Source organism: Elephantulus edwardii, unplaced genomic scaffold, assembly GCF_000299155.1.
Source record: "Elephantulus edwardii isolate Elephantulus edwardi_28Jun2011 unplaced genomic scaffold, EleEdw1.0 scaffold00036, whole genome shotgun sequence".
NCBI classification, from domain to species: domain Eukaryota; kingdom Metazoa; phylum Chordata; class Mammalia; order Macroscelidea; family Macroscelididae; genus Elephantulus; species Elephantulus edwardii.
In genome coordinates, this window is record NW_006399786.1 from 14,632,644 (window position 1) to 14,640,901 (window position 8,258).

Below are 8,258 nucleotides of genomic sequence, written 5' to 3' on the forward strand. Positions count from 1 at the left end.
CACCTAATAGTTTTATTTTGGACCATGAGCATTCCTGTTCAGTGCTTAAAGATGTAGCTATTTACAGTAATTTGTATTTTTTGCAATCATATTAAAAAATTCACTATATAGACATTAACATTTGGAAATATTGAAACATGTATCTTAAGATCATTTTAGTATAGATACTGTGCATATTTAAATGTTCCAACAAAGCATTAACTGCCACAGTTTAATGATTCAATTCCTGTCCCTTTCCTTTCCATTGGTCTGATGTATCTTTCAGTTTTCATTTAATCACACATCTGGTCTTCAATGAAAAATCTGAATTCTGACCTTAATCCAAAGAGTTTGTCTTCCTGGAAGCTTTTCATAGATTTTTCTGTCAAGAGGGAGTAAACCACTGTCCACAGGAGGAAATCCTAAATTAGTACGTTACCTCCAGGCATACGTACTCTTCTCTGACTTGCCTGGAGCCAGCATAATTCTAGTGTCTCACTTAGTGGTGCAAAATAACCTACATTTCATTTCTAGGTTTCTGAAAGACTTCAGTAAGGAGAAGAAGTCTTTCAAGCTTGTAACAACTGAATTTTTAAGAGAAAGGGTGAAAAGACAACCCAATACTTCTGGCAAAATAAATAATTATTCACACCTCCTAGAATCTGGTATTTTTAAAATATATAACCAATCAAATTCTAATGAAGTTTATACAATAATATATAATAAAATTACATACATATATATATATCTAGCTATAATGAAAAACAAAACCCAAACAGGAAAAAAAAAGTTTTCAGAGTTTTAAAAAATACATGTAAACCGAAGGCTAAATAAATAGGGTTTTTTCCAATTCAATGTTTTTGTACAATCAATGATTTATTCATTGTAAATACCTTTTCTTTTTTCATTTTTCTTTTTTTTAATAATTTCAATGAATACTTACAGAGATTTTGGATTTCCATTCATTCACTGTTGCACTCTTCTCCCTGTCCACCCTCCAAACCCCCAGTTCACTCTTTTCTTTGAAAAGTAAAAGAAAAATTCCTTCATTGGTGTTTTTGTTTTCCTATTAAAAGCTGCGAGCTCTGGCAGCCTAGAGGTAAGATATGGCACTGCAATCACAAAGGCATGCAGTTTGAATACATGAGCTGCTCCAAGGAAAATGGATGGGCAGACTTCTCCTACATAATTTACTGTCTCTGAAAAACCACTGGAGGGTCAGCTATGGTTCAGCTCTAGGTCGATTCTGATTCCACAGTACACAACAACAGCATTAAAGGTTAAATGCTATAAATGAGATAATTATAAACCAATTACAGGATATTTTAATCATTATCATAGTTCATTATCATAGTTTATTAACTATGCAAATGCACTTGACTTCATGAAGTATAACAAAATATGGCTAATATTGATTATGCTCATTCAAAACCTATAAACCTAGACAAGAAGCTGTTGGAATAGAGTAAGGAAACTCCACATGGTTAAAAAGTAACAAAGATGTGCTTCAGTGTACTCTTTCTCCATATCTATTAATTCTGTGTGATGAGCAAATAATATGGGAAACTAGGCTCTGAAAGAGAAAGCAGTGTAAAGATCAGAGGAAGACTCATCAACAATCCGTCTTATGCTTATTCATTATTTCTATGATAGATTGTTTCTATCTGTGCTTATCACATAGCCTTCCTTGCTGAGAGTAAAGAGAACTTGAAGAGCTTGCTGCAAAAGATCAAAGACTATGTGTTGGATTACATCTCATCTCAACATAAGAATATAAAATTGTCACCACTGGACCAATAGGCAACATTGTGATAGATGGAGAAAAGATTAAAATTGTCAATTATTTAATCTTATCTGATGCGCAATCAATACGCTTGGAACCAGCAGTCAGGAGGATATCAAGAGTCATATTGCATTTGGAAAGTCTGCTGTTAGGAACTTCTCCAAATTAGGGAAGCAATAATGTAAGTTTGAAGTTTAAATGCACTGAATAGAGTAGAGTCACTATGAGTCTTTCTCAACTCAATGGTCCCTAACAATGACAACAATCATAGTTCAGTTCAAATCCACTCCCTCTGTCCACTGCGTCTATGTGGCACCTTTGCCAACCCCAAAATTCAGAGCTGGCGGCGGGGGTCGCGACTGGGTGGGGGAAGAGATGCGATACCTGAAGATGGGGGATGTGGGTCAACAATCATAGTTCAAAGTAAAGTAGAGAAAGAAAGCTTAGGACCAAAGTCAATAATAATTTTACTCCTGATTTATTTCATTGTAATTTTTTAAAGAAATATTTAATTCCTTTTGCATCAAATGATATATTGTATTATTATTTAATTTAAGTAAATAATTATAACTATCTTTCATTTTTAGAATAAATTATGTGTTAGAACCAAGGATTTTCCAGATTATTTTGAGCAATACAGTAAACAGGCTTTATAGGTAGTTCAACCAAACTGAAAATAAACTTAGAAACAGTTGAGTAGGACTAGAAAGAAGCTACTTCCAGTCGTTGCATAGGTGACCAGAGTAGGCTATTTTGTTTTCACTCCAATTAGTACACACAAATGTTGTCTTATAAAAGCACTTATATTCTGGGAAGTTTTCCAGATTCATTTATAAGAAAGCAAAAAGAGCTCAACTTGTGCTAAATTTTGTAGAATTCTTCATTCTCTCAGTCCGACCTTCACCTTGTACATAAAGCACTGTCTGCAAAAGACAGACTAGTTTTCATTGGTTGTCTCATTCTATGACTTTAAATGTAATATTCTGCTTTGGGTATTTAAGGAACATTTTGAAGTGTTCACTGAAGATACACTCTGTGAAACTTGCCAGATAGTAATTCACCTTGAAAACAATATATTTTGATTTCTTTAGAAAAAATTTGGCCAATGAGTCCTTTTTGGTTTCCAAACGTTGAAGGTTTCTCTGACATTTATAGAGTTTGTGTTGTGAAATATAGAGTAGACATATTGGGAGATAGTAAAATGTTTATTTGTTCATTTGAGATCACAAACGTCACCACATCTCAGTTTAGCTGTGTTTGTAAGAGACAATTTCAGGCGCTTTAACAGTATCTTCATTTTTATGACCATATTGCATTCAAAAGAAAGTTGTGATATTTAAAGCTGATTTCTTTTTTAATATTTTAATGAAACATTTCCTTTGATCTTTTAGTGGAACTGAATTTGTGTTGTATTTGTCAACTTGTAAATTATGCTGTTTCTGATTTTGCTGGTTCAAAAGCAACTTAACCTAAGACATTCTCTCACAGTTCTTTTAGTCTTTTTTTACTCGCTTATATTTTATTACAACTCTGAAATGTATCCTTTATCTAAGACTAGAGCAAGAGAAATATATGTGTGTCAAACCATTTCACTGAGGGTCTCCCTCTTTTTGCTGGCCTTCCACCTTTCCAAATATGTCCCTTTCCAATGAATAGCTCCTCCTAATAGCATGTCCAAAGTCCATGAGATGAAGTTTCACCATTATTGCCTCTAAGGAACATTCTGGTGGCACTTTCTTCAAGCCACATCTTTTGTTCTCTTTGTAGTCCATAGAATATTCAGTATTCTTCTCCAACACCACAACTCAAAGGCACTGATGCCTGAATCATATACTCAAACTGGTAGTGAGGGAACTAGATTCTAAAGAATCAAATTTATCCAATTAAAATATTTGTATTAATTAATATTAAGATTAATTGTGAAGGAATATAATTTTATCTCATCTTTTATTTAAATTCATCCTTAAGTTAGCATTGTGCACACAAACAAATCTTGCATTAAGATTTGAATCTCTTATTCTGAACCTCAAACAACCAGGGTATCAGGTAGTCTAGAAATTTCCAACATGAATGGACAAGACAGATATGATTGGAAGGATAATAAAGATGTGAAAAGATAATTGTTGTACCTTAAAATATTTTTTTATTTATCACTAACCCACATTTTGCACAAATGAACATTTCTGTGAAGAGTATTTGCTTTTTTTCTATCATGTCTTGTTTCCTATGTATCCACTGGTGAAAATGTATCATTGCTTTGTAGCTCATCTCTCCACAGGTCTCAAATATAAACAAATTAAAATACGTAGAGATTGTAAGAAATTATGTTATGTTTTTCCATCCTTGTTTTTGTATTTACACACAGACAAATACACAAAAAAACAAAACAAAATGTCTGTTTCATTACTTTGTCATAAACCTAGATTTTTGCAATTAAAGTTCACATAGAAATTGATACCTGAAAGTCTCAATGTAAGCAAGCATATTAAAGTTTTGAAGTTTGCAGAATGCTTCTTAAAGTTGCTAGGTGCTTTCCACAGATTATGACAGGAATAGGTCTGGTTTTGATAGGGTTGCTTTGAAATGTGCTATACTTGTTTGAACCTAACAAAGAGTAGGCTGGATAAAGTAAACCAGCCCATTCCTTAGTAGCAAGAATGGAGAAGTTTCAAATCACATTTTTTTTTGCATGCTGTAAGGACAGGCTAGTCCTTTGGAAAATATATCTTGCTCATAAAGGTAGAGGGTAAGAGTAAGAGTAAAACTTAACAAAATGGGCTAATATAGAGACTAACATACTATGGACATGTTGCAAGGAGTGACTAGTCCTTGGAGAGGAATAGCGCAGGAGAGGAAGACCCTTGATGAGATGGATTGATTCAGTGACTTGAGTAATGGGGGTAGGTGTGTCGGAGAAAGTGAGATTGGCACAGGACAAGGCAGGGTTTAGGGCTGTTGTACATAGGGTTGCTATGAGTTGCAGACGACTCGACAGCACATAACAACAGCAACATAGAGACTAAAACAAGAGCTCAAAAGTGGCAGATCAAAAGGATAGCACAGGATCAGATCTGTTGTTCATAGAATTGCTATGTGTCAAAATTGACTTGATGGCACCTAAAAACAAAAACAATCTTAAGGGAGCTGTTATGAAAGTATTTACTGAAATGCAAACAAGTAAATAGGAATTAACTTGTGCTTGCGCATGAGAAGCAAATGTGAATTTTTGTATTCCATTAAGCATCTGTTGTTTGTTAATCAGTAATCACATGGCAGTAGTTTCTTGAACTAATTAATTGTTAAAAACTAGACAAAACATTTAGCCATTTGTGTTTCTTTACACAACACATACTTTTGTGTGTATATCAGATTTTCTAAATATATTGACCATTGTTTTTAAAGTAGATTACTGCAATCAATATTAAGTAACTTAAAATTGAAGCTATGGATGAATCTTTTACCATTTCAACATTATTGTTGTTGTTATGTATCATCGAGTTGGAACTGATCCACATTTGACACAGAAGGAGATTTTCCATCTTTCTTTCACAGAATATCTGGTGAATTTGAAACAGGGCAAGAAGCTTCACTGTGATCATGAAGGCAAATGTTTTGAGGCCACCTGCTTCTGTGTGGAAGAAAGATGGGAAAGTTTCTCTTGTACTATAACCTGCCTCTGAAAAACTACCAGAGGGTCAGCTATGGGTCAGTTCTGACTATGATACACAACAACAACAATTGTTGAGTTTGTGGCACAATTCCTTACACATTGTTATTGCATACCATCAAGTTGGAACCAACCCATAACTGACCCTAAGTCTGGCCTTCTGAGGCAATTAATTACAGGGAGGAGATTGACTATCTTTCTCCTGTGAAGTACCTGGCAAATTTGAACTGAGTTCCTTCAGGAATATAGCACAGTTTCTTACCACTAGGCCACCAGAGTTTATCACATTGTTGCTGTTGTATTTAGATAGCAAATCAAGTATGACCCAGAGCAACCTAATGAATAGCCCACCTGAATCGTGCCCTATCCCGTACTATCCTCACCATTTCAACACACTCGAGCCCACTGCTGAAGTCATCTTGTCAACCCATCTCATTTGGGGTCTTCCTCTCCTCACTGGACCTCTAATTTTCCAAGCATTGTGTCTTTTTACAAGGAAGAGTTTCATCCAGCTACATATCCAAAGTATGAAAGACAAAGCTTTGCCAACCTTTCCGCTTAGGAACATTCTAGCTACACCTTCTCCACGACATATCTCTTTGTTCTTTCAGCAGTCCGTGAGATATTCAAAACATTTTTCTGGCATCAGAACACAAAGACATTAATTCTTCTTCTGTACAGCTTCTGTAAATTCTTATTCATTGTCCAGCTCTCTGAAGCTTAGCAAGTGATTGAAAAGACCATAGTCTGAATCAGCTGCATGTTAATCTTCAACCGGTCTCATTGTTCTCCAGCATTTTTGAGAGCTCCTTGTTAGCAAACTTTCCCAGTTCAATATATCTCCTGATTTCTTGACATTGATCATTGATTCAAGAAGATGAAGTAAATGACAGCTTCAATCCTTTACCTATCATAGTGTTGACAATATCCTTTGGTGAAGACCTTTGCCTTCTTAATATTGAGATGTAATCTGTATTGAAGGTTGTAGTCCTTAATCTTCTGCAGCAAGAATGTCATATCTTCCTCACTTTGAACAAAGTTGTATCATTTGAATGACACAGGTTATTGATGAGCCTTCCTTGAATCCTGATGCCACATTCTTCCTCAGAGAGTCTGGATTCATAAATTATTTGTTTAGCATGCAAATTTTATAGGTATGGTGAGATTATATAACCCTAACTCACACTCTTGCTGATTTTAAAACATGCAGTGTTCCTCGCACAATTTGGACAATAGCTTCTTGGTCTAAGGATAGTTTTTATATGAGATTTTTAAGTGTTCTGTGATTTCCATTCTTTTTAATGTTAGCTATAATTTGATATGATCCAAACAGTCAAATACCTTGTATAGTCAGTAAAGCACAAATAGACGTTCTTCTGGCATTCTCTGCTTTCAGCCAGGATCCATCTGACATCAGCAGATGTGTTATGGCCTCTTCTAAACCCATCTTGAAATGTCTAATAATTCCTTGCCAATGTTCTAATAGTTTAGAAAGTTTTAATATCTAATTTTCCCTGGCCTCTACTCTCTGAGTTGGCTTTTTCATTGAACTACACATTAATGTTCTTTCTAATCCTTTGCCTCTTGCAACATAAATGGACAACTTAAAAAAGTAAACTCATTTCCATTCAGTAAGAACTGACTCAAAACTGACCCTTTAATAGATTCCCAAAGCTGCAGTAGTGGTATCTACTTCCTAAACAACATGCCACTGAAACTCTATGAACTTTGATAAATGACATTAGTTCTAGAAAATCTTCAGGACTGTTGTTCATAGTCATGCTTGACTCGATGGCAATGAACCACCACTGCAAAACTGGTAGATTCAAACATCCAAATGGGTTCAGACATTGGGTTAATAGACACATCCCTATAAGGCAGGTGGTTCAAATCCACCAGCTTTTCCAAAAGACAAAGATGGGCAATCTCCTCTTATGCAATTTAAAGTATCTGAAAACCCACTGAACTGTAAGTTATGAGTCAGTGTTGACTGTACAACAATGAAGTGATTTTTAATATTTTTAGTTCGCTTATAGATGATTTTTTTTATATCTTTGTGACATCTTGCTAAACCTGAATTCTAAATAATTTTTTTTTTTTTTACTTTAGTGAAATGTAAAAAAAAATTTAAAAAAAAAGTAGGTCACCAGTATTGGTTCTTTATAACACAGTCCTTTCAATTCTTTCTTCCCAAAGCTTATACTATTACTGTCATATATTATGCTTATCCATAACTGTAATCATACATTATATTGTTGATATTTTATTTCAAATCATTGTATCACATTTAGAATATGAAGAAAATATTTGTTTCTTCTTAACCATTGTAGACTTTTCTATACAGACTAAAGTATATAATTTACAATTCCCTTTCACACACTGAGCAAAGAACTTTTTTTCCTATTCCAAGTGAGACAAATAGAAAACAAATATCCTGAACTTAGGGTTCTTTTAGAGCATCCAAATTTCTCCTTAATTTTTAAAAGATCATTTCATTGATTACAGAATTCTAGGCTGCTGTGTTTGTTGTTGTTGTTCTTGCCTTTCCCTTGGTTTGTTTTGTTTTGAGTGCTATAAATATTTAATTAAACTCCCTACTTTTTTGCTGATGAGAAATCAGATATAATTCTCATCTTTTTTTTCTTTTGATGAGATGTTTTATTTCCTTGACCCTCTGTAATATTATTTCATTGTCTATGATTTTCTACAATATAATATAACCAATATGGAAATACACTGGGTGTTTGCTTAGATTTTAGTATTCATGCTAATTAGTGTTTTTAAGCTTCCTGGAATCTAAATTGGGTGTCTTTCAACAATTTATTTTTT